The sequence below is a fragment of the Ovis aries genome, chromosome 26, assembly GCF_016772045.2.
Source record: "Ovis aries strain OAR_USU_Benz2616 breed Rambouillet chromosome 26, ARS-UI_Ramb_v3.0, whole genome shotgun sequence".
NCBI lineage: Eukaryota > Metazoa > Chordata > Mammalia > Artiodactyla > Bovidae > Ovis > Ovis aries.
In genome coordinates this window covers 39,422,540-39,447,458 of record NC_056079.1, presented here as the reverse complement: position 1 = coordinate 39,447,458, position 24,919 = coordinate 39,422,540, and the positions used below count along the sequence as shown (strand labels likewise).

General features: G+C 45.4%; 1 protein-coding gene across 1 annotated transcript in view; it reads right to left on the bottom strand.

Moving 5' to 3' along the window:
- The window catches only part of TOP2B (DNA topoisomerase II beta), a 96,165-nt gene extending 88,016 nt beyond the window's left edge, over window positions 1-8,149 (bottom strand). Inside the window, exons 1-2 of the mRNA XM_060407104.1 lie at window positions 8,028-8,149; window positions 7,609-7,682 (exon numbers count right to left, since the gene is read on the bottom strand). The gene's annotated coding sequence lies outside the window, so the exon portion shown is untranslated. The remainder of the gene's footprint in view (window positions 1-7,608; window positions 7,683-8,027) is intronic.
- Between the last annotated feature and the right edge of the window lie 16,770 nt (window positions 8,150-24,919).

Sequence of the window (24,919 nt, the reverse complement as noted above, 5' to 3'; positions counted from 1 at the left end):
TATGAGCATGTCCAACTCCCAGGCCACGTTGTTTTTTCTCCTTACCCTCCTAAACTCCAAACTGTGTATGCTTAATCATCTAATAGCTCCTCAAAGCTTACTCATCTAATAGTTCCCCAAGGCCCCTTTCTTCAGTCTTGAATACTCTATCCTTATCATTATATAGTATTGATTATGAACATTTATGATACTTAATCCAAGGGGGAAACAATTCAACAAAAGACAGTATATTACTGGGTGAATTTAAATGTCACTTTCAAAAAGAACTATTTTCGCTAGCATTAACAGTACATTTTAGAATATTATGACCAACCATGACAACATCTACTCTAGGCAAAATTATGAAATAGCAATAACAACATTCAGAAAACGAAGATCATGGCATCTGGTCCCATTACTTCATGGGAAGTCGATGGGGAAACAGTGGAAACAGTGTCAGACTTTACTTTTGGGGGCTCCAAAATCACTGCAGATCGTGACTGCAGCCATGAAATTAAAAGACGCTTACTCCTTGGAAGGAAAGCTATGACCAACCTAGATAGCATATTCAAAAGCAGAGATATTACTTTGCCAACAAAGGCCCATCTAGTCAAGGCTATGGTTTTTCCAGTGGTCATGTATGGATGTGAGAGTTGGACTGTGAAGAAAGCTGAGTGCTAAAGAATTGATGCTTTTGAACTGTGGTGTTGGAGAAGACTCTTGAGAGTCCCTTGGATTGCAAGGAGATCCAACCAGTCCATTCTGAAGGAGATCAGCCCTGGGTGTTCTTTGGAAGGAATGATGCTAAAGCTGAAACTCCAGTACTTTGGCCACCTCATGCCAAGAGTTGATTCATTGGAAAAGACTCTGATGCTGGGAGGGATTGGGGGCAGGAGGAGAAGGGGACGACAGAGAATGAGATGGCTGTATGGCATCACTGACTCAATGGACGTGAGTCTGAGTAAACTCCGGGAGTTGGTGATGGACAGGGAGGCCTGGCGTGCTGCGATTCATGGGGTTACAAAGAGTCAGACATGACTGAGCGACTGAACTGAACTTTGTCTTTCAAGACACTGGCCACGTAAATTCTTGTCTCATCACATCCTAAGAAGGGTCTGAAAATCATTCAGGATTAAGTACTTCAAAACAGACAAAAGACTTTGCTTCCTTAGGATTTAAAACTTCTGCCTGATTTCTCAGATTATTCTATATGTTCACAGAGATCCTGAACCTTTCAGACAGGAAACATCTTCCAAGACTACTTGAGATGGAATACTTTTTCTCTACATAGAATCTCAAGCAATTTCTTTTAGGAAATGTTAGTTCACAGAAGACTAGCCAAGTTTTCCCTGCAATAGCTGATTTTTTCCTCCATGTGTCCCTAATGAGTAAGAACTACAATGAATGATCCAAAAATGAAATTAACAATCCTATTTACAATAGCATCAAAAATAAAATATTTTGGAATAAATTTAACCAAAGAAGTACCAACTATACTCTGAAAACTATAAGACATTGTTGAAAGAAATCAAATAAGATCTAAATAAATGGAAATTCATCTCATATTCAAGGATTAGAAAACAATAGGTAAAAATGACAATAATCCACAAATTGATCTACAGGTTTAATGCCATCCTTAGCAGGATCCCAGGCGGCTTCTTTGTAGAAACTGACAAGCTGATCCTAAAATTCACAGGAGACTCAAAGGACTTAAAACAGCTAAAACGATCTTGAAATAGAAGAACAAAGTTGGAAGACCCCCAAATTCCCAATTTTAAAACTTATTACAAAAGCAACACTCATCAAGACAATGAGGAAGTGGCATAAGGATAAACATATTGGTCAGTGGAATACGCTTGAAAATCCAGAAGTAAATCCTGTATCTATAGTCAGTAGATTTTTCAACAAGGGTACCGAGATCATTTAATAGGGAAAGAGTAGCCTAGTCAACAAATGGTGCTGGAACACTGGATAGCCACATGCAAAAGACTGGAGGTGGACCCTTACTTTACACCATGTGCAAAATTAAAGAGTGGATCAAAGAGCTACATGCAGAGTCAAAACTATAAACTATTAGAGAAAAACACAAGGGTAGATATTCATGGCCTTGAATTTGGCATGAATTCTGAAACACCAAAAGCTTGAGCATTAACAAAAAAAGACAAATTAGACTTCATCAACGGAGAAGGCAATGGCACCCCACTCCAGTACTCTTGCCTGGAAAATCCCATGGACGGAGGAGCCTGGTTGGCTGCAGTCCGTGGGGTCACGAAGAGTCGGACACGACTGAGCGACTTCACTTTCACTCTTCACTTTCATGCATTGGAGAAGGAAATGCCAACCCACTCCAGTGCTCTTGCCTGGAGAATCCCAGGGGTGGGGGAGCCTGGTGGGCTGCCGTCTATGGGGTCGCACAGAGTCGGACATGACTGAAGCGACTTAGCAGCAGCAGCAGCAGACTTTATCAAAATTAACAACTCTTGTGCAACAAGACACTATCAAGACAGTGAAAAGAAAAGCCACAGAAGAGGGGGAAAAATTGCGAATCAGAGCTAATAAGGGGCTTGTTGCCAGAATAAAGAACTTTTATAATTCCAATAAAAAGGATAAGCAATTTTAAGGAGGGCAAAAAAAAATCTGGATTACCATTTTTCTGAAGAATATAGACACATGGCCAATAAGTACATGAAAAGATACTCATTATCAGTCATTAGGGAAAGACAAACCAAAACCACAGTACCACTTCACATCCAGGAAGATGACCGTAAAAGTCACTGAAGTGCTTGCAGAATATTGAGAAATCAGAATCCTCATACTCAGCTATAGGAACATAAAGCAGTTCAGTCACTTTTTGGAAAGCCATCTGACAGCTTCTCAATATTTAAACAGAATTATCATTTGACTTTGCAATTCCACTCCTAATTATATACCCAAGAGAACTGAAAATGTACATCCACACAAAAGCTTGCATATGAATGTTCACAGTGGTGTTGTTTATAATACCCAAAAGGTGGAAACTATGTCCATCAATTGATAAATGAATAATCAAATTATATCTAGACTTTGGAATTTGACTGTGAAAGGGATAAACTACTAATGCATGCTGCAACATGGAGAAACTTTTAAGATATTATGCTAAGTACAAGAAGCCAGTCACAGAAGGTCACATATTCTGTGATTCCCTTTAAGTGAAATATCCAGAAAAGGATACCATGATAGAAAGTCGATTAGTGATTAGCTGGGGAAAGAGATGAAAGGGCAGGTGGTGGACAGCTAAAGGAGCATCACGTTTCTTTCTGAAGTTCCCAGTGAAGATGAAAATGTTCCAAAGTTGATTGTGGTGAAAGTTGCGAACTCTGAGAGTCACTTTTTATGTACTGAAATGAGCTTCACGGTACATGACTGTGGTGTCCTTAGTTGCTCAGTCACGTCTGACGCTTTGCAACCCCATGGGCTGTAGCCTATCAGTGTCTCCTGTTCGTGAGATTCTCCAGGCAAGAATACTGGAGTGGGTTGCCCTGCCCTCCTCCAGGGGATCTTTCTAACCCAGGGATTGAACCCAGGTGTCCCGCATTGCAGGTGGATCCTTCACTGTCTGAGCCACCAGGGAAGTCCTATGGTATACGACTATATCTCAATAGAGCTTTTCCCCAAAAATAATCTATAGCACAAATACTCAAGATGTGGTTAGTGGAACTGTGCTTTCCATGAGCTGTCTTTTGTTAGTCCATGAAGAGTTGAGCTTGCACCAAAATATGAGATTGTAGCAAGACTTTCCTCAAAAGGAAAGTGTGCATTGATTATCTAAGCCTGAGTTTATCTCCTGAACAGGCTCCTTTGAATAGCTCTGATCTACAGCCCGTCACACTTGAAACAGAATAATGATTTCCAGTGTCTTTGGTGACTACATCCCCTGAGACTTAGGTGAGGCGGGGTAGTGATTCTGTGAGCCAGGCTACCGCAAAGTTTCTGAACTGGGGGGTGGGTCATGGGGACCTTGGAGGAGGGAAGAGACCCTTGAGGGAGGGGCCGGAGTGGGGGCAGGGATGGGGTATGGAAGGATCAGCAGAAAGGGGGAAATGGGAACAGAAACAGAGAGCTACTGTGAGAGGGAAAGTCAAACAAGAAAGCCGAGCTAAGATAGCAGCAGTTAACACTTCATCCAAGTTTAGCACCTTGAAGAAGCACAGGGAACCCTTAAAAGTGCTGGCGCCAGCCTGCTACCCCTCGTCCTGCTTGGGACATAGGACGACTGAGGTGAGAGTCGGGGACCTGTACCACAAGGGCCCCAGAGATTTCCAGCCACGCTGAAACAGTGAACCAGAGAAAGCAGCCAAAAATAAATGCATGTGGCAGTGTAGAAATAATTTCTGGGATTTTGTGGCATCTGTAGTAGTCACAAGAGGACCCTGAAAAAACCAAGTCTTCCTCTTCCCCTTACAAGAGAAACCTGTGTTTAAACATTTTGCAATGTCAGCCTTTGAGTTATTCTTACTCTAATTAAAACTCAGGGCTTTAAACAAATTGCTAATTCAAACATTAAAAATAGAAGGTAGCAATAAAAGATGTTAGGATGTTATAATAAAATTCAGTAAAAGCTATAGCTTAAATGATTTTCAGCTTCTCTCACTTTCAAGTTTTAGAGGTGTACTTCATCAATAATGTGTTACAATTAAAATCATTTCAATTAAGTTAAAGTTGGCTTAGAGTGGGGAAAAAAAAAAAAGCTACCAGTTAGGGCTCAAGTGTAAAAGCAGTTACAAACATAGGGAGCCTAGACCTTAAATAATCAGCCAGTCTACAAGTACTGACTGAACACCAACCACGTAAGCATCATTGAACGGCACTATGGAAAAGAAAACAAATGTAAAACATCGTCCTTGGTTCCAAGGATGCAATAAATATGGAGACAAGGTATTTAATAATAAATGAGAATCCTTTATTCATTCAACAAACATTTACTGAGCACCCATCAGGATAAAGATTGGCGAGTATGAGAGAATAGTTACTTTGTATATTGTTCTTTATGCTTTTGTGTATGCTTGAAAGAGTTTACGCTTTTAAAGGAGTATAATTAAAATCATTCAGTTTTAGTTTGGTTGGTAACAACTGCTAATATTGGTGTCAGCTTTTGAAAAATACCTAGCAATCAAGGCGGAGTTAGGATTAATGCTAATTGGAAATCATACCTTCAAACTGATCCGAAAGCAGAAAAATCTGGTAACTGCTTTTTGTTTTGAATTACTTGGACTTGACTCAGAACGTAAAGAATATGCCTGCAATGTGGGAGACCTGGGTTCAATCCCTGAGCTGGGAAGATCCCCTGGAGAAGGGCATGGTAACCCACTCCAGTATTCTGCCTGGAAAATCCCCATGGACAGAGGAACCTGGTGGGCTACAATCCATGAGGTCACAAAGAGTTGGACATGACTGAGCGGCTAAGCAAGCACCTTTCCTTTCAAGGTGCCTTTAGTACAAGTTCTTAAGTTTTTTCATCCTGGTACTTAATTAACCATACTGCCTGATGCTGCTTGCAAGACACCCATACACACATATGCATCTTAGTTTCTGATTAGAGCTGAGGGGAGGGGCCCTACTTTAGGCCTCTGTATTCCCATCATGCACTACCATGTCCTAAAGATTGTCAATAATGAATCCTTCAAATATAAGACATCTTGGTATAAAACAGTATAACCGGGAATGTAAATCTGTGCAGCCACTATGGAAAGCAGTATGGAGGTCCCTCAGAAAACTAACTAAAAGCAGAGTTGCCCTATGTTCCAGCAGTCCTACTTCTGGGCATATAACTGGGGGAAAAAAAAGTATCATTTGAAGACATGCACCCCTATATTCACAGCAACACTATGCACAGCAGTCAAGACACGGAGCCAGCCTAAGCGTGCATGGACAGAGGAATGCATAAAGAAGGCGTGTATAGATAATGAAATATTACTCAGCCACAAGAGAACCAAATAAGGCCACGTGCAGCAACACGGATGGACCGAGAGATGATCACACTAAGTGCAGTCAGTTAGAGACAGACAGACACCATATGGTCTCACTTTCACACGGAGTCTACAACATGACACAGACGAACCTGTCACAGACCGGTGACTGCGGGAGGGGAGGGGAGGGAGGTGAGGGTCAGCAGATGCAAACTACTGTAGAGAATGGATCAAGAGCCAGGTCCTATTGTGTAACACTGGGAACGATGTCCAATCTCCTGGGATAAATCATAAGGGAAAATAAAGAACATATATATAACTAAGTCACTTTGCTGTACAGCAGAAATCTAAGACATTGTAAATCAACAAAAAGTAACTTAAAACACAGTATAATTGGTCAGTGTAATTCTTAAGACTTATGGGCTTGCCACATATTGCAATGTTTCACCGGAGTTGTGTTTCTAGGCGTGTGAGGGATGCCCTATTCCAAAGAAAAATAACTGTGAAATAATGTGAGGATGATGGTAACAGATCTTCCTGATAAAGAATGATCACAGTCATGGATCATTTGAGTCCATGTGCTTGCCCAGAAGAAAAGTATTTCAGCACGTGGGTTTTTTGTTTGTTGGTTCGTTTTTATTGTTGGCCTCCCCCGGGCTTTCGGCATCTTAGCTCCCAAGCCAGAGATTGAAATCAGCCACCGCAGAGATGGCCCCGAGTCCCATCCACTGGACGGCCAGGGAATTCCCTCAGCATGTTGACCAGCCAGCTCCCTGTGCCATGTAGGGCTGTACACCTGTTAGTTCAGTTCAGTCACTCAGTCGTGTCCGACTCTTTGCGACCCCATGGACGGCAGCACGCCAGGCCTCCCTGTCCATCACCTACTGCCGGAGTCCACCCAAACCCACGTCCATTGGGTCGGTGATGCCATCCAACCATCTCATCCTCTGTCATCCCTTTCTCCTGCCTTCAATCTTTCCCAGCATCAGGGTATACGTGTTAACCTGAAAGGAAAATCTCGGCCCAGTTGACATTTAAAATCCGGAACAAGAATAACAGGAAAAAGAAGAGACGTTTAATTACGAAGAAAGAGGGTAAGAACTTTAATGCCCTTGGCTTAACTCGTGTGTGCTTAGAAGGCGGTGTAAACTGCTGGCATTTTCCCTTCCCCGTTTCGCGGGTACCGGCCCCGGGGGGATGCACTTACACCCCGGCGCCCAGGACCCGGTCCGGTCCAGCGAGCGCAGGCCCGGTGCGCACTCACCTCCGATTCTGGGTCCGCCGCGCTCACCCTTCAGGCGCCTGCTTCCGTGGTGCTCGCGTCCATCTCCAGCGTCTCCAGGCCGAAGCGCCTCGCCTCGGCCTGGCCTTCCAGCCGCCTCAGCCTCCCTCCCGCTCCCTTCTGTCGGAGCCCACCTGGCGACCCCCAGACCCCGCGCCCCGCGCTCTGACGCAGGACGGGCCGCAGGATGCGGGCGAAGAACATCCCCCAGCGCCTTCCACGGGAAGCCCGCCGCCTCGGCCTCCCGCGGAGCTCCTGGGCCCGCAGAGTCCGAATTCACGGTTTTTAGCAAGATCCCCAGGTGATCCCCCGCCCCGGAAAATTGGCCGGCCAGACACGGAACACCGGGGCTGCTCGAGACTCGCGGTCTCGGCTCGCTTCGGCAGCAGCAAACGCACTCACCGCGGACCGACGCGGAGAAGACTAGCCGGTCCCCCGCCGCCCGGCAAGGATGGCACACAGGTTGCTGAAGTGTTCTGTGTAAAATAAATAAGTTTCAAAAAGAAAGAAAGAAACGCGGTCTCCAGTCCCAGGTCGTCTTGGCCACCGCTGGGCACCCATGTCAACCCCTTCCCCAAAGCTGACCTTCTGTTTGCAAGCCCATCCCTGGCTTCTCCCACTTGGCCAGCCCGAGGGCACCCCTTCTGCCTTGATTTGCTGGTGATGCCGGGCGGGGGGACCGAAGGCGCCGGTCCTCCGCCGCCGCCGCCCCGGCCTAGGTCCCGGGGGGCCCGGCTCACCTCTGCCCCTGCCCCCGCCCTGTGCCAACCGCAGACCGCGCGGCGTGCCCACACGGGCTGTGCCCGCGGGTCTGCACCCACCTCCGGCTCTCGCTCCGTCCTTTCACCTCCCCTCTCACTGAAGAAGGCCGCTGTCCTGCCTCGGCGCAGTCCTGCACCACCGGCTGCTTCTCTGGTCTCAGGCTCCTCAGCCCGCCGCCGCCGGCTTCTGCCTTCAGGGCACGAGGGAGCCCGCCGGGGACCCAGCCGCACCCCCGGCGCCGCGGCCCGCCCTGCTCCCAGCGCTGCCCGCGCCCAGCCGGGCTCCCCGCGCCCAGCCGGGCTGCTCTGCCCTCAGTCACTGCCCCTCCTCAGTCCCCTTCACGGGTCTGTCCCCGTCCCCCGCGCCTCAGGGCCGGTGTCCCCGGGACGCAGACCTGGCTCTGCCTCCTCTCACTCCTCACCCGCTCCCCCCAAATGCCAGAGACCCCGTGGGCCTCCCCGTGGGACCTGCGGTGCTCAGCTCCTTCCGTGTGGTTCCTCTTTGATGGAACCGAGACACCTCTGTTTCCGCAAGTCTCAGAGGCATTGCTTTTCTTCATTCAGTAATGGCTTATTGGGCCAGGGGCGGGGGAGGGAAGAACTGTGGGCTTGGGACCGACACACACACACTACTGAATATAAAAGAGAGAACTGGTAAGGACTTAGTGCGCAGCACAGGGACCTAGTCTCAGTACCCTGTAATGCTGTTGCTTAGTCACTCAGTCGGGTCTGACTCTCTACGACCCGTGGACTGTAGCCCGCCAGGTTCCTCCGTCCATGGGATTCTCCAGGCAAGAAGGCTGGAGTGGGTTGCCATTTCCTTCTCCAGGGGATCTTCCCGACCCAGGGATCAAACCTGCGTCTCCTGCAATGTCAGCTGGATTCTTGCGCCGAGCCGCCAGGGGAGCCTACACAGTACTGACCTATATGGAAAAAGAGTCTAGAAAAGAGCAGATACGTGTATGCATAACTGACTCACTTTTCTATACACCTGAAACCAACATAACGTTATAAATCAACTATACTCCAGTAAAAATTAAGAAATAAAAGGGAAAAATGGTCTATTGAGCATCTGCCATGGGCCATTTCTAGGTGCTGAGGATACCATAATAGTTAGGTATCCCCTCTCCCCTGCATTCGATGTTCACCTGAGGACAGACAGATTGATAAACAGTCAGAGCTGAGGTGGTGGCAGGGGCATGAGAGGGCTCCCCAGGAGGTGTTGGTGGTAAAGACCCTGCCTGCCAAAGCAGGAGACGTAAGAGACGCAGGTTCGATCCCTGGGCCGGGAAGATCCCCTGCAGGAGAGCAGGGCAACCCACTGCAGTCTTCTTGCCTGGAGAATCCCGTGGACAGAGGAGCCCGGTGGGCTGCAGTCCATGGGGTCTCACAGAGTTGGATGCGACTGAAGCGACTTCGCTCGCATACATGCAGGGGCTTGAGAACCAGAAAGGCAGGTAAGGGAAAGGAAGGGACCAGGAGCCAAGGAAGCGGGAGCGGGAGTGCTCTTGACGCTGCAGTGGCTAGGAAAGGTCCCCCCCATAAGCCGGCATTTGGGTAGAAGCCTGAAGAAAGCGAGGCCGTGAGCGCTGGGAGGACAACTGCCGACTGCGGGGAGGCGGCGGCGGGAGGGCGGCGCCGGGTCTGGGGAAGCGGCGCGGCCGGCGCGCGGGTCCTGCTCGCTGCGGGGGCGCCGCAGGTCCGCCCCGGGCGGTGGAGCCGCCTGAGTCTCAGCGCCAGTGGCTTGCTCTGACTTGACGGGCCTCCAGCCCGGCCACCCTCCCCAGCTGCCCCGCCGCCCGTTCCATCTCCGGGGAAGGCCCATCCCTCTTCCTGACTCGGACATACCCCTCCTCTCCTTAGGGTTCGTAGGCCCCCAGGATACAACACTCCAGTTTCACATATACCATTATTCTGTGTAAGGGGGCCTGGCGACTAGGAGCTCGCAGCCAATAATCCTGAAGTTATTAATTTAAACTTAATTTTTCACATCCAACAATTAAAGTACTTCAAATCCAAGCATCGCTCTCAAAAACAAAAATACAACATGAATCAGCCATAGGTGTGCATATACCCCCTCTGACAGAAAACAACAAAATTCTGTAAACAATTATCCTTCAATTAAAAAATAAATTTTAAAAAATAACCAATACAGGAATTCTTAGAATCAGAATCACAAGGTCTTAAAGATATGGTCTTTCTGTGCTATAGAAACATATTTATCCCAAACATGACTTTCCTGAGTGTTTCACTAGAGGTCCAAAATGATTTCACATGGAATACAGGAATCGTTAACAGCAGAGGAAACTGAAGCCGGGGAAACAAAGTCACCTGGTTCAGATCACATGGCTCAGAGGAACTCAAGCTCTCTCGCAGCTCCTTGCTCTTTCTACTTGAACAAATCCCTGCAGAGAAGCCAAACCTCAACATGGGCACCTTAATTTTTTGACGATTATTTTGGTTGAAGAAGTAAAACCCAAATCATCATGTCCTTTTTGAGAGAGCCAAGGGCCAGGCCATCAACGGCCCCTGGAACCTGCTCCACAACTCAGTCCTTCCCAACACTCAGCCCTGCAGGTAAGATTTAATCACTCCTAATCCCGTAGTTGTCTCCTGGCCAAAAAGTGTCGAAAATGTTAGTCGCTCAGTCATGTCCGACTCTTTGCGACGCCATGGACTGTAGCCCACCAGAGTCCTGTGTCCATGGAATTCTCCAGGTAAGAGTATTGGAGTGGTTTGCCATTTCCTCCTCCAGGGGATCTTCCCAACCCAGGGATCAAACCCACATTTGCATTGCACGCAGATTCTTTACCATCTGAGCCACCAGGGAAGCTGAGGCATATGATTTTTTCCTATGCAATGTGACGTTGGCTTTATAGCGATCCTAAAGGAAATCTATGGCCTTCTTTATAGCCCCTTTAGAAAGTTATACATTGAGACAACGCTCTAAATGCAAACTCCTCCCACGGAAGGAGGGGTGGGCAGTGCACAGACGTTTAGAAGAAAGGCGGATTCCCCAGGGAAACTGGTTATTCAGGAAATGTTTACAATCGTGCAGCGCATGTAAAGACGATAGCACAACCTGTCTTTATTTATCTAAGGAGATCTTCATATTCCAGGCCCATATCTGGCATCATTGCTGACACCACGAACAAATGAACATGTCCCATCCTGAAGCCTTGACCTTCTGCACAGAGTGACTGAGATCACCAGGTTACTGAAGAGCGAAGCAGAGTCAGCCTTCTGATGCACTAGCTCTGATTAGCTTTGGAGGAGAAGGGGAGGCGAAAGACTCCAGGTTCTTGGCTTTTGATTTCTTTGCTTCCCCACTCCCCCCCACCCCCCCCAAGGACCTTAGGGTCTTGGCAGTCATCAAAAGAGCTGGAGATTTAAGAGAGACATAGGTGAACTCCGCCTGGGACAACTGAGTATTTGCACTAAATGGGAGGAGATGGGGCTGGAAGTCAGGACAGAGATCTGGCCCGCAGGCCCAGCTCTGCAGCACGCCAGCACAGGTTCGCTGGGTGCAGCCTCAAAGCAGGGACCCAGGCAGAGCGTGCCAGGCAGGACGAGGCTGCAGAACAGGCCACCCGCCTGACTCACCACATGCAGGGGTGCGGGGGGCACTGGACCACTGAGCGATGGATGAGGGTGGTAGAGTGAGTGAGGCAGGAGCCAAAATGCCGCGGCCCAGAGGCTCGGGCGGGCGGGAAGGGAAGCAACACCTGGAGCAGGCTGAGGGGCCTGAACAAAAGGAAGACGTCAAAGGGCTTACTAGTTGTGGAGCCTCGATCCTGTCCCCTAACATCCTTCCCCAAACTTGCCCATTTCATGTGCCGAGGCTCTAGCCTCTGCTGTTTCATTTCCTTTCATATCATGTCTTGCACAAACGCTAGGAGTTGCAAGACACACATTTCTGGCAGCAGAAACAAGCAGGGACCCCACCCCCCTCTCCCATAAACTTGACATTCTTTTTCCAGCTGCATCCCAGACCAACACTAAGCACACTATACTACTCCCCTAGGACAAGCAGGAATGTGAAAATAGAACAAGACTGAAATCTATTAAGATTCATATCCCTAGAAGTTTTATGAAGCTAACAAAGGACTTGAGAGGAAAAAAAAAAAAAAACTAACTGTAGCACAACCCCCAGTCTGTAAATGGCTTAGAGGTTGAATCAAAGTGCTTTGAGTTAATTAGAATTTCCTCTTTGGGCAAGAGAACACAGTTCCACAAAGCTAATAGCTGAGAAACCCAGCAATATATTACGCTTTGGAGGAAAGTAATAAAACCCACTCATGATCTGAATCTTGAAAACCTCAATACCTCAATTTATTTCATCAGAGATTCTCTTCTTAAAATATTTTGAACACTGCAGGAGGGAGAAAAAAAGTGAAGCCGTACGTCTGCTCTTGAAACCTGACCATCCGTTCGGATATATGTCTGTGTCTGTTTAGGCCTTGCCCTACAGCTCTCCAAAACTGGGATGAGAGTTTTTCTTGTGTGTGTGTAAGTTTGAAACACTTGTAAATCAACTAAACTTCAATTTTAAAAGATGTTTTAAAAAAACCCCACAAAACCAAACAAACAGTTAAAAAGCCTTTTTAAAGAGAACAGTAGAATGACACTTTAACTTCTGGTGCTTCAGGAGGTACCCAACCGACAGTTTGTTAGTTGTCAACTAGTATGCAGTCAACAACACAAATATTCAAATCTGCGTGATGCTGACACTCTGGAATTCCCAGCACCTCTCTGCTTTGTAACAAGAAATCACTCCTGTTTTCTGAGGACTTCCAGGATACAGGAACACTGGGTAAAGGGCGTGCAATGCGCCGAAGGTTTGTGCCCCACCCCCAGGTTAATTTGTTGAAATCTTAACGTGATGTGATGCTTTCAGTGGGCGGGGCCGTTGGGAGATGCTTCAGTCTCCAGGGTGGAGCACTCATAGCAGGGATTAGGGACTCCTGAAAGAGGCTCCAGAGAGTTCTTCCCCATGAGGACACCACCAGACGCCTGCAGCCTGGAGATGGAGCCCTCTCCTGGCCCAGCTGCACCAACTTCCAGCCTCCAGGGCTGTGAGCAATAACTTGTTTACAAGCCACCCGCTTTATGGTACTGATGTTTTATTATAGAGGCAAATGGACAAAGACGGGGGTGGAGCCCTACTTGGTCCAAACAGAAGGGACAGTTGCAATCTTGGAGAGGGAGGCTTAGAGGGTGTGTGGTGTGGGAGGAGGGGCTGGGGAGAAGGCCTTGTGGCCATATGCCCACTATTGGCACACACTCCGCACGTGTTTCCATAACTAGAATGGACTAATTCTAGTTTCCACTTTGCTGTTAACTCATTGTGTGACTTCAGGCAAGTGATTCTGGTTGACCTTCAGTTTCTGCATCTGTGAAGTGGGGCTGACCCCTGAGAGAGCCCCCAAGGACACACTGATGAACTCAGAAGCTCTGGAGACAGAAAAAGAGGAGTAAAATTTGTCTCTGTTTTGCTTCTTCTCAAATACTAGCAGGTGTCTGGCTTTTAGGTTGAGAACACTGCCAGTATTTTCAGTAGCTTTCTTTTAAACCACAAGTTTCTTTAGCTTGTAAAACTACAAACTTCTTCCCCCAAAGGCTAATTCCCTCATGAGATTTTTTTAAAAGTTGGTCTGAAACAGCTTTGTATCTTGGAATTGAACCTTAATTTAAGAAGAAAATCTTGTTCACCTTGGTTTTAAAATTAGATGGGATTTTTAGGCTGATCCACAAAATCTCATTTTAATGCATAGCAGAAGTAACCTACCTTTCTGCTATTAATTCTAAGTTCTGACAACTGATAGTGCTAATCTATTACTGAACTTAATTGAATACTTACTATGTCTCAAGTGCTATGCTTTGCATTTTACATATATTCCCTTTAAGCTTTATATCAACTCAGGGAGATATTGTTCATCCCCCACACATGTAAAACGAGTCTCTGAAAGGTTAAGGGACTTTATCCAGCTAAGAAATAATAGACCAAATTTTAACCAGGTTTGGCTTTTTTTTTACAAGTCCTTGGCATTTTCACTATAACTAATTGCTCAAATCAGACTTATGGAACACAAGCCAACAGTAAACTAAAATCTGTGCTTATGAATATCAGAAGCATTAACTCATTTTATAAAAGAAAAAAAAACCTTGCATTTTCCCAAAAAATCTCTATAAAATGTGCCTCAATTTTCCACACTTAAGACTCATCATTATATGGTACAGATTGAATCAAATCTACAATATATACTCATTTGACATTTCCTAATTCAAATAACAAAACCTTCATAATACTAAATTGAATGTTCAAAAAGCCCTCAGAAGGAAACAGTGCTCCCGCATAAAATAATCCTTCAGTTTTTAAAATAACGCCCACCATCAGGCATACAAAGGAAGTGCCTGCATTTTCCACCTTTTATGTCATACATGCCTGCTTATTTCCGCTTCAGCTGGGACTGACTCGTAGGTCGTTGTTGGCTCTTTTCAGACTCTGCTACAGGTGTTGTCTTGTGCTGAAGAGTAAGTAATTTCTAGTATTATCACACTGGCTGCAGGCAAGATTGTCAAGAAGTCGGCTTGGAGCCCTTGGCACATAGAATCACTCTCTGAAGTTGCAGTCTACACAACAGCAATTTATAGTAGCAACCTCATTGCAGCACATTGAGAGAAATGTTAAATTTAGCTTATTGGCAAGAATAGCCTACCACAGCTGAAGAGCCATACAGGTTTTAAATAACTCTGAAACAGAAGAGAACTTCCCACATTTCTTCTCAGTCTGCTTGGAACACGGGCAATTTGACCCCCAGCGCACAATTAGAAAGTGCAGAGTGCAGTCAGGGGAGCTAAAAGACCTTCCAGCTATGACCCAAAGAAACATGCAGATTGTAGCCAGTCATTCAGGAGCTAATTATCCACATTCATCCAAAGCCGCCAGAGGAGACCTAGCGAATCTACCTCATTTGCCTCATTTTCAGTCACTTATCAGCAAGTTGTGGAGTTTCAGGAGTACTTATAAAAATTAAGCTGAGAGAGAAAAGGAAACTCTCCTATCAGCTGATACTTCGGGCTCTAAGACATAATTCTCCTAAAGAACTGGGATAAATGAGAAGAGATGATACACCAGAATCACCCCAGGAACTGTTTTAACCAACTCATTGGTTTTGTTCAATCTGTGAATTTGGATTACATGTATCATTTTGGGCTCTGTGATTTATCTGAAGTTCTTAGAAACCTTATTGAAAGTTACATTGTCACAACTTTTGCAAATCCAAGATGGGGGAATGCAGAAGAAGAGAAAGCACTTGCAACCCAAATGTAAACACCGAACACTTCATGTAAAACTTCTTTTTGATGTAAAATCATTCAACTCCACTTGTTCAATGAATTTAGGTAATTTACAAACACTTGTGCAGAAGCCAAAACCCCTAATGCTGTAATTCTGTTTAGGGATGGTCTTGTTCATGAGCAGCTCACAGAAAATTGGCAGGTTGGCTGGATCTAAAAATAAAAGAATGGGAAGAAGGGTTGTGCACACGTAGAGATGGAGAAAATAATGAAGCTGATTTGCAAGTGAGGATTATGAAAATCAGTGTTTTCAACTTAAGACACACATTGTGAATGATCCAAGTTTTTGCTGAAGGTCAGATTGTGACTTCAGATTACTCCACAAGGTAGACATGTCCTTAAAGCTTTCATCTCCTTAGTTTATTTCACTATCAGCAGTTGTTTCACAATGCCCCACTTAATAGTTGTAAGTAAAATAAACCTAAAAGAAGTACAGTTCTACAGTTACGAGTTCAAGTTTAGTGAATCACATGTTTAAGCTAAAACAAAACTGAAACCTCACATTCACCAACCATCGAGTTCCCTCAACAATTCTTAACAACTTACTGTGTGCCAGGAACTAAATCTGTGGGACATCAAGAGCTGACCCGATGAAATGAATAATTTAGAAAGATCACATAGCGTGTTAGCAGGCAGTGATATACAGAATATCTTAAAAAAGGGAAACCAGAGGCACAAAAACCAATGAGGAAGGGATGAGTGCCTGGGTCCTGTTGTGGGAAGACAAAGAAATGAGTGGGAGGGAGACATGTTAAAGGAATAATCAACAAGGAGGACCTGATAAAGTTTCGTGATAAAGTGGCATTATTGGTAGAAAATGGAAAAAGTGGAAAGGGAACCACCCAGAGATGAGGAGTTGGATTTTGGTTGGACAGAGTACCTTCAGTTTGAGATGACAGTGGCTCTAAATCAGGGGTCCCCAGCCCCTGGGTCATGGACAGGTACTGGTCTGTGGGCCGCACAGCAGGAGGCATGCAATGGGCAGACCAGCAAATCTTCATCTGCACTTACAGCTGCTCCTCATCGCGGGCATTCCTGCCTGAGCCCTGCCTCCTGTCAGAACAGGGGCGGCATTAGATTCTCATAGGAGTAGGAACCCACTGTGAACTGCACATTATGACGAGTTATATACTTATTTTATTATATACCACCATGCAATAATAATAAGGTGCACAATAAAAGTAACGTGTTTGAATCATCCTGAAACCATCCCCCTACCCCAGTCTGCAGAAAGCTTTTCTTCCGTGAAACTGGTCCATGGTGCCTAAAAAGCTGGGGACTGCTGCTCTAAACGATTGCTGGACTGACTTGATTAACTGAGAATCTGGAGTACGTGGAATTGCCTCCCAATTTTTGCCTTCCATAATTTACACGTTCATTAGTTTTGAAAGAAGCAATCTATGAGGCACACTTTCCCACATTTCCCTCCCATTAATGAATGCAGGAGGGACTGATGCTGAAGCTGAAACTCCAGTACTTTGGCCACCTGGTGCGAAGAGCTGACTCATTTGAAAAGACCCTGATGCTGGGAAAGATTGAAGGCGGGAGGAGAAGGGGACGACAGAGGATGAGATGGTTGGATGGCATCACCGACTCGATGGACATGGGTTTGGGTGGACTCTCGGAGCTAGTGATGGACAGGGAGGCCTGCGGTCGCAAACAGTCAGACACGACTGAGCGACTGAACTGAACTGAATGAATGCAGGTCAGGGAGAACACCTATTACAGAAAGCTGAGAGGTATCTTTGAAACCTTACTTTCTTTCACAATGAATACTGGCTCAGTTCAGTTGCTCAGTTATGTCTGACTGTTTGCAACCCCATGGACTGCAACACGCCAGGCTTCCCTGTCCATCACCAACTCCCAGAGCTTGTTCAAACTCATGTCCATCGAGTCGGGGATGCCATATCTCATCCTCTGTCGTCCCCTTCTCCTCTGGCCCTCAATCTTTCCCAGCATCAGGATCTTTGCCAGTGAGTCAGTTCTTCACATCAGGTGGCCAAGTATTGGAGTTTCAGCTTTAGCATCAGTCCTTCCAATGAATATTCAGCACTGATTTCCTTTAGAATGGACTAGTTGGATCTCCTAGCTGTCCAAGGGACTCTCAAGAATCTCTCCAACACCACAGTTCAAAAGCATCAATTCTCTGGTGCTCAGCTTTCTTTATAGTCCAACTCTCACATCCATACATGACTATTGAAAAAACCATAGCCTTGACTAGACAGACCTTTGTTGGCAAATACTGTCTGCTGCTGCTGCTGCTGCTAAGTCGCTCCAGTCATGTCCGACTCCATGCGACCCCACAGACAGCAGCCCACCAGGCTCATCCGTCTCTGAGATTCTCCAGGCAAGAACACTGAAGCGGGTTGCCATTTCCTTCTCCAATGCATGAAAATGAAAAGCAAAAGTGAAGTCATTCAGTCGTGCTCGACTCTCAGCGACCCCATGGTCTGCAGCCTGCCAGGCTCCTCCGTCCATGGGATTTTCCAGGCAAGAGTACTGGAGTGGGGTGCCATTACCTTCTCCAAAATACTGTCTACGTCTTACCAATTGACAGTCAATAGACTCAAACTTCTGAGTGACTCCACTTTCGCTCTTCACTTTCATGCATTGGAGAAGGAAATGGCAACCCACTCTAGTGTTCTTGCCTTGAGGATCCCAGGGATGAGGGAGCCTGGTGGGCTGCTGTCTGTGGGGTCGCACAGAGTCAGACACAACTGAAGCGACTTAGCAGCAGCAGTAGCGGCAGAGTCAAACTTTGCCCCTGTGGGCAGCTTGTCAGGAGACTGGGGCTACGCCTCTCTTGCCTACTGCTGAGTTAGTCTGCTGTTCTCTTTAAAGTAGATCACAGAAGCCAGTGTGTTTAGCTCACTGTGGACCTTGGAATTCTAAGAATGGGAACATCCATGTCTATGCTTTATTGTCCACAGCTCCAGGACCACCTGGCCTGTACTCAACCATCAGCCTCCATTTTATGTTATGGTGTTTTTTTATTTTTATTTTTTAAGTTTTTATGGTCTTTTAAGTTTGTATGCAGGTCAGGAAGCAACAGTTAGAACTGGACATGGAACAGATGGTTCCAAATAGGAAAAGGAGTACGTCAAGGCTGTATACCGTCACCCTGCTTATTTAACTTATATGCAGAGTACATCATGAGAAATGCTGGACTGGAAGAAACACAAGCTGGAATCAAGATTGCCGGGAGAAATATCAGTAACCTCAGATATGCAGATGACACCACCCTTATGGCAGAAAGTGAAGAGGAACTAAAAAGCCTCTTGATGAAAGTGAAAGAGGAGAGTAAAAAAGTTGGCTTAAAGCTCAACCTTCAGAAAACGAAGATCATGGCATCCAGTCCCATCACTTCATGGGAAATAGATGGGGAAACAGTGAAAACAGTGTCAGACTTTATTTTTTGGGGCTCCAAAATCCCTGCAGATGGTGACTGCAGCCATGAAATTAAAAGACACTTACTCCTTGGAAGAAAAGTTATGACCAACTTAGATAATATATTCAAAAGCAGAGACATTACTTTGCCAACTAAGGTCCATCTAGTCAAGGCTATGGTTTTTCCTGTAGTCATGTATGGATGTGAGAGTTGGACTGTAAAGAAGGCTGAGTGCCGAAGGATTGATGCTTTTGAACTGTGGTGTTGGAGAAGACTCTTGAGAGTCCCTTGGACTGCAAGGAGATCCAACCAGTCCATTCTGAAGGAGATCAACCCTGGGATTTCTTTGGAAGGAATGATGCTAAAGCTGAAACTCCAGTACTTTGGCCACCTCATGCGAAGAGTTGACTCATTGGAAAAGACTCTGATGCTGGGAAGGATTGGGGGCAGGAGGAGAAGGGGACGACCGAGGATGAGATGGCTGGATGGCATCACGGACTTGATGGACATGAGTCTGAGTGAAGTCCGGGAGTTGGTGATGAACAGGGAGGCCTGGTGTGCTGCGATTCATGGGGTCGCAAAGAGCTGGACACGACTGAGCGGCTGAACTGAACTGACTTGAAGAAATGTTTTCCATTTTAAATTAACTATCATTAACTATTCTGGCTCTGCCACATGTCTCGTGGGATCTTGGGTTCCTGACGAGGGACTGAACTCATGCCCTTGGCAGTGGGAGAGTTGATCCCTAACCACTGGGCCACCAGGGAGTCCCTCATCCTCTGTTTCAGTCTCACGTCCTCTTCAGAATGGCTGGTGTCCTGTGATGCCAACTGTATCAGCCACAGAGCATGGAAGTCCTTTCCAGTTGTGAGCACATTCAGTTCATCTTTACATTACAAGAGAATAAGCAAGGAAATTGAATTTTCTTTTTAAGCACAGGATAAGGAAGTCGGAAACCAGAAGTTCGGGAAATGGTATGCTTGATGTCCCATGTGTTTAGCTATTGATAAATTTGAGATTTGAATTTAAAGAGCATCTCTGTAGCAATGACACAAACCACAAAATCTGGCTGATTTAATTTATATTAGAGTAAATCAAAAAGGTCTTTATAAAACCCAGGCTTAAGTATTTTCTCCTCCAAAACTATTAGTTCTGTGCTGAGGAGCCGAGCAGGTTCTTGAACGCTGTCCTGCCACCTCAGTTCCCACTATCACGCTCCATGTATAGGAGGGAGGGGGGAATTCAGTGCTTTGTGTTGGTCACGATGCACCAGTTCCATCACTAAGATGTTACTAAAAGTATGGAAAACTAGACTGAATCTGCATCATTTCAGGACATGTTCCAGGTATCTTGATCTTTGGGGGGGAATATTAGCTAAGAGCCATATTTTCTTTTTTATGTATCTCTTTCTCTTAAAAAAACCCTGACAAGAATCAAAACCAAACAACAAACTAGTCAAACCATTAAAAATCTAACGACAAAGACTTTGTATATTTGATTACTATGCAATCATAAAACATAGTGAAAAGGGCTTTTTTGGTGGCTCAGCGGTAAAGACCCTGCCTGCCGATGCAGGAGACATGGGTTCAGCCTTTGGTCGGGGAAGATCCCACGTGCTGTGGAGCAGCTAAGCCCCTGTGCCACAGCTACTGAGCCTGCACTTGGCAACATCTGCAACAAGAGAAGCCGCCACGATGAGAAGCCCGTGCACTGCAACTAGACAGTAGCCCCCTCTTGCCACAACCAGAGAAAAGCCTGTGATAAAACGGTTGTAAATTGAAAAGCGCATTATGATTCACAAACATTTACATTACAAAACAGGATGTATAGTGAAATTCTATTTTTGGAAAAAAAAGATAACATGAACTTTAAAATATGTATCCCTATGTATGAAAAGACAAGTATCAAAATCTAAAAAGTGATCATCTCTGAGCAATGGGGTTACGGGTGATTTTTGCTTATCTGTATTTTAGGTTTTTTTCCTATAGTGAACATATAAGAAAAACTTTTAAGAAAAAATCCCCAATTTTAATTGCTTTCTATTACATAATACTGCATTCTACTACGTATCTTCAATACTGCTCATTTTCTCCCTACAGTTTTGAAAACAGGAACTGAAAATTTACAAAAGATGACAAACATGAAGCCAGATTATGAGGGAGAGGAGACAGGTATGTAAGCGGGAGGGGCCAAGGCCAAAATTCAGGAAGAAGATACAGCTTGGCCAGGCCTGGCTCTCTAGGGAGAGGGCAGACCAATGACACTCACCACTAGCATGCCCTGGGTCCTAGTATACCCAAGTGCTATGCCAATACCTTACAGGAAATATCTCCAGCTCTCACCACATTCTTGAGATGCTGGAATTGTCTCTATGTGGCACACAATAAAACAGACTCAGGAGGAACTTACTTAAACCCATATGACTATGTGATCGAGTGGCTGCACTGGGTTCAGTTCAGTTCAGTCCCTCAGTCGTGTCTGACTCTTTGCGATCCCATCGATAGCAGCACACCAGGCCTCCCTGTCCATCACCAGCTCCCGGAGTTCACTCAAACTCATGTCCATCACATCGGTGATGCCATCCAGCCATCTCATCCTCTGTCGTCCCCTTCGCCTCCTGCCTTCAATCTTTCCCAGCATCAGGGTCTTTTCCAGTGAGTCAGTTCTTCACATCAGGTGGCCAAAGTATTGGAGCTTCAGCTTCAGCATCAGCCCTTCCAATGAACATTCAGGACTGGTCTCCTTTAGGATGGACTGATAGGATCTCCTTGCAGTCCAGGGGACTCTCAAGAGTCTCTCCAACACCACAGTTTGTAAGTATCAATTTTTCAGTGCTCAGCTTTCTTTATGGTCCAACTCTCACATCCATACATGACGACTGGAAAACAGTATGACCAAAGCGAAGGTGCAGATTTGGTCCAAGTAAAGATGGAGAGATGCTGACAAGTGCTGTTTTGCTGCAGTTTCCTCATCAACATTTACTCCTGTACCACTCAGCCAACTGCCAGTCCATCCACACGTGGGGGCCGCGGTTAACACCACTCACAGGATACACGGGGGAGTGAAGTTTTTTGTATGAAGACAAAGTGTGTCGGGCTTATCCCAAGGACACAGAGATGCAGGGGATGTTTGTGGCCAGCTCAAGGAATTGTGCAAAATCAGTTGCTCACTGCTTACAGTGAGAGATGGTCACGGACGGAAGTGTACCCTCTCTGTAACCATCACCCGTCAGATGCAGGTGAGGGGAGGCAGGACAGACAGACCCAACTGTCGGTCATTCTGTTCAGCGGCTGGGGAGGCAGCTCGGTTCATTACAGCCAAGTCACTCTTGGTGCATCAGACTCACTTTGTGTATTGGTAACATAATCATTTTTCGTTGGAATTTATCACTACTTAAAAATCTGTTTGTCTGCATATCCCTATCTAAAGGTGTGTGTATCTTGCTTAAAAGCGACCTCCTTCTCCAAAATACAAATGCCACGAGGTCCGAGAGTGCTGTCTTGTTGCTGTGTTTCCCATACCTGAAATAATTCCTGGTACAGATTAGGCTGGGTCTGAGGAGGGCAAATGGTGTGGCTGCACAGAAAGGAACCTCTGTGGCTGGAGGTGGGGAGCTCAGACATTCCCTAGGTGTCAGCATGAAGTCCAACCATGGGAGTCAGCTATGTCCAGGCTGATCAGTGAGACCACGAGATATGCACCGTTCTATAACAGAGCTTCCCTGGAAGTCCAGTGGCAGAGAGTCCACCTTGCAAGGCAGGGGATATCAGTTTGATCCCTGATCTGGGAAGATCCCACAGGCTGCCGGGTAACTAAGCCCGGTCCCCACGACTACTGAGGCTGTGCTCTAGGGCCTGGGAACTGCACCTACTGAGCCCATGTACTGCAGCTCTTGAAGTCCTCAAGCCCTGGGGCCCGTGGCTCCACAACAAGAGAGGCCACCACAATGAGAAGCCCACGCATGGCAAATAGAATAGCCGTCACACTAGTAGCCGCAACTAGAGAAAGCCCACACAAAAGCAAAGACCCAGCACAGACAAAAGTAAATAAATAAGAGGGGAATAGCGGGATTAGAAAGAGGGCTCGAGATGGAGCTTGGGTAAAGGATCTTATTGGTAAAAGAGGACTGAAAGATGGATAAGGATTGACCACCACAAAAAAAAAAAAAAGTTTTAGGATGCGGTATGTGCCACTAGCTCCCAAACCGCCCCAGTGATTATTTCAACCACAGATTTTAATTTAAATAATAATACCAGCACTGGTTGAAATGATTAGGGTAACAGAAAACCAATGTGGATTATGCTGATAGATCCAAACAGAAAAAGAACCAGAATGAGGGTTGAGAGCGAGTCCCTGGTGACGAAGGGAGGATGGGAAGATACCCATGTGGAGGCTAGTAAAGATCCAGAAAAGCAGAGGAGCAGAGCTTCAGTGAGTGCACAGCACAGTGGGTGCAACACGTGAGTGTCCTGGGGCAAAACTGCTGAATATATCCTAAGAGTAGCAGTTCCCTGGAGAGGCCGGAACAACCCACTTGGGGTTCCTTTCACTCTGGAGTTTATCTGCTTATCCTTTGCAGCCTGACTCCACCCCTTCTGGGTGCTGGAGTAACAAAAAAGAATAGCACACTGTTCCTGGAATTAAGGGGCTTGCCGAACAGCAGAGAGGTAGAGGACAAACTTCAGTGAGTCCAAAGTGAAACAGGATGCAAAGAAGTAGCCTCAGTTAATCTAGAACACCAGTTTTTTTCTTTCTCTCTCTTTTCCTCTCTCCTGTTGGAGGTAACCTTGGTCTGCTCTAAGAACTGAGAGAACCAGCAAAAAAATTCCTTTTCTATTAAATTTTTAAAAATGAACATAACAATGCAAATGATAATGATGCTAGTACATAATAATGCAAGGGAAAGAACAAAAGAATCTCACAACGGTAAAATCTTGGTAAAAATGAGAATGAGACAGGTTAGCAATAGCTGAAGCTTCCAAACACTAGGCACTGGGTAAGGAATTGCTAACTCACTATGTGGTCCTGGACTAATGTTTCAACCTCCCTGATCTTCAATTTCCTCATAAAAATGAGAGAATTAGGCTAGCACAGAAGATATCAAATGTTTGTCCATTTAACAATCATGGACTTTTTTGCCTCCTTTGTCAAAGATAAGGCATCCATAGGTGCATGGATTTATCTCTGGATTTTCTGTTTTGTTCCATTGACCTATATTTGTCTTTGTGTCAGTACCATACTATTTTGATGACTGTAGCTTAGTAGTATAGTCTGAAGTTAGGAAGGCTGATTCCTCCAATCTTTCTCAAGATTGCTTTGGCTATTCGAGGTCTTTTGTGTTTCCATACAAATCGTGCAATTATTTGTTCTAGTTCTGTGAAAAATACCATTGGTAGTTTGCTAGGGGTTGCATTGAATCTATAGAGCGCTTTGGATAGTACACTCATTTTCACTATATTGATCCTTCCAATCCAAGAACATGGTATATTTCTCCATCTATTCGTGCCATCTTTTATGTCTTTCATCGGTGTTTTATAGTTTCCTATATACAGGTCTTTTGTTTCTTTATGTAAATTTATTCCTAAGTTATTTTATTCTTTTCACTGCAATGGTGAATGGGATTGTTTCCTTAATTTCTCTTTCTGATTTTTCATTGTTAGTCTATAGGAATGCAAGGGATTTCTGTGTATTGATTTTATATCCTGCAACTTTACTATATTCGTTGATTAGCTCTAGTAATTTTCTGGTGACATTTTTAGGGTTTTTTATGTAGAAGATTATGTAATCTGCAAACAGTGAGAGTTTTACTTCTTCCTTTCCAATCTGGATTCCTTTTATTTCTTTTTCTTCTCTGATTGCTGTGGCTAGGACTTCCAAAACTATATTGAATATTAGTTGAGAGTGAACACTCTTGTCTTATTTTTAAAAGCAAAAATAAACAAATGGGACATAATTAAACAAAATCTTTTGCACAATGAAGGAAACTATAAGCAAGGTGAAAAGACAGCTTTCAGAATGGGAGAAAATAATAGCAAATGAAGCAACTGACAAAGAATTATTCTCCAAAAATATACAAGCAGCTCATGTAACTCAATACCAGAATAATGAACAACCCAATCAAAAAGTGGACAAAAGACCTAAACAGACATTTCTTCAAAGACATACAGATGGCTAATAAACACATGAAAAGATGCTCAACATCACT